The sequence below is a fragment of the Pteropus vampyrus genome, unplaced genomic scaffold, assembly GCF_000151845.1.
Source record: "Pteropus vampyrus isolate Shadow unplaced genomic scaffold, Pvam_2.0 Scaffold5, whole genome shotgun sequence".
Classification (NCBI taxonomy): domain Eukaryota; kingdom Metazoa; phylum Chordata; class Mammalia; order Chiroptera; family Pteropodidae; genus Pteropus; species Pteropus vampyrus.
This window is the reverse complement of record NW_011888786.1, coordinates 14,234,017-14,236,398: the sequence shown is the minus strand read 5'-3', so window position 1 is coordinate 14,236,398 and position 2,382 is coordinate 14,234,017. Positions and strand designations below refer to the sequence as shown.

The 2,382-nt window shown below is 30.2% G+C and overlaps 1 pseudogene; it reads left to right on the top strand.

The window, feature by feature from the left end:
- Nucleotides 1–223: 223 nt before the first annotated feature.
- Nucleotides 224–342, top strand: LOC111744231 (annotated as a pseudogene).
- Nucleotides 343–2,382: the final 2,040 nt, after the last annotated feature.

The window sequence follows — 2,382 nt, the reverse complement described above, 5'->3', positions numbered from 1 at the left end:
TTTTCTAATTTTTAAAAATACAATAGCAACTTTAATATATAATATCTAATTATTGTATAATATCTAAATATGTAACTACAAAGTTGAGAAAAATATTATAAAAAAAAGTTCTACCAATATATCTGCCACTTGCATTCAGTGTACCACCATTAAAAGTAGCAATAATACCCACTAAAAGCAGAAAACAACAGCTAATATTAAAACATCAAAGTACTGAAAGACCATCTATGGCCATGCCATCTAGAATGTGCCAGATCTTGTCTGATCTCAGAAGTTAAGCAGGGTTGGGCCTGGTTAGTACTTGGATGGGAGACCACCTAGGAAGAACAGGTGCTATAGGCATTTAAAAAAACAAAAAAGTACTGAAAAACTTCTAAGATGGAATACATTGAAGTTCAATGTATTTTATAGCTTATTTTGAATTAATGTTCATACATGATTATACATATGTGCATAGTTTTTAGAAATTCATTCAAAATTACTTTGCATGTAACTTGCTCTTTATTTACTAACGTTTACTGAAATACAGTTTTTATAAGCCACTTTTCTCATAGTAAACCTTATTTTTTCAAGTATAATTTAATTATATTGAAATGTACAAGGCTGAATTATATAGTCTTAATAAATACATATACTTGTTTAACACATATCCCTGTTAAATTATAGAACATTTTTGTAACTTCAGAAAGTTTTCCTGGTGCCCTTTCCCTGTAGATCACTGTGTTTGCTAGAAACAACTGTTCTGATTTCTATCACCACAGATTAATTTTGCCCATTCCAGGATTTCATGGAAATCATGTACTATGTCCTCTATTGATAAGCTTATTTTACTCAGCATATTTTTTTGAAATTTATTCATGTTGTTGTGTGTATATGTAATATGTTTCTTTTTGTACCACATTTGGCAGATACTTGAGCTGTTTCCATTTCCAACTATTATAAATAACACTGTTATGAATATTCATATCTCAAGTGGTTGAAACTTCCATGTATCATAATAAGTTCAGTTAACATCCATCACCTCACAGTTACAATTTTTTTCCTTATGATGAGAACTTCTACTATTTACTCTTTTAGCATCTTGCAAATACCAATACGATATTATTAAGTATTGTTAACTAAAGTCATCATGTTATACACCACATCCCCCTGACTTATTTATCTTATTACTGGAATTCTGTACCTTTATCATGATATAATCACCTTCTTTGTCTTTTTTTGACCCTTTTTAGCTTAAAGTCTGTTTTGTCTGTTTTAAGTATACATAGTCTTGCTTTCTTTTGGTTGCCATTTGTTTGAAATATCTTTTCCCATCTTTTTAATCTTAGTTTATATGTATCTTCAAAACTAATGTGAGTCTCTTGCGGGCACCACTTCATTGGATCTTTTTTTTTTTTAATCCATTCAGCTACTCTATTTTGATTGAATAATTTAATCCATTTGTATTTAAAGGAATATTGATAGGTAAAGACTTACTGTTGCCATTTTGTTCATTGTTTTCTGTTTGGTAGATCTATTGTTCCTGGTTTCTTATTTTGCTATCTTTTGTGATTTGATGACTTTGTGTAGTTGTGTGCTTTGATTCTTTTATTATAATCTTTTGTGTACTACAGATTTTTTTCCTTTGTGGTTACCATAAGGCTTCGATAGAATAGCTTGTATTTATAGCACTCTATTTTAAGCTGATACTAACATTGAAAGCATACCTAAATTTTCTATTTTAACCCCCCTCAAATTTTTGCTATTGATGTTAAAATTTATATATTTTTTACTGTGTATACAATAACAAATTATTTTCAATATGTTTGTTTGACTTTTAAACTGTAGTCGTAAGTGAATTAGGTACCACCAATACAACACTAGAAAATCTGATATTGACTTTATATTTATCATTCTCAGTGAATTTTACACCTACATTCATATGCTTTTACAATGTTAATTATCATCCTTTATTTCCCCCTGAAGACCTCTCTTTAGCATTTCTTGTAAGATAGATCCAATAGTGATATATTCCTTCAGCTTCTGTTTGTTCAAGAAAGTATCTCTCATTCCCCTTTTATTTCTGAAGCACAGATTTACTGAGTACATTATTACTGGTTGTCAGGTGTGTTTTTTGTTTGTTTTTTTCTTTCAATATTTTAAGTATATCATTCCACTCTCTTCTGGCCTGAAAATTTTCTGTTGAGAACTCTATCCATAAATTTGTCGAGGAGAAGGGGGGATCCCTTGTATGTGACGTGCCACTTTTCTTTTGCTGTTTTCGAATTATCTTTTTGACTTTCGATAACTTAATTATAATGTGTCTCAATGTAGCCCTTTTCAGGTTCATTCTATTTGAGATCCTTTGGGCCTCATGAATCTGAATGTCCATTTTACTCCCCA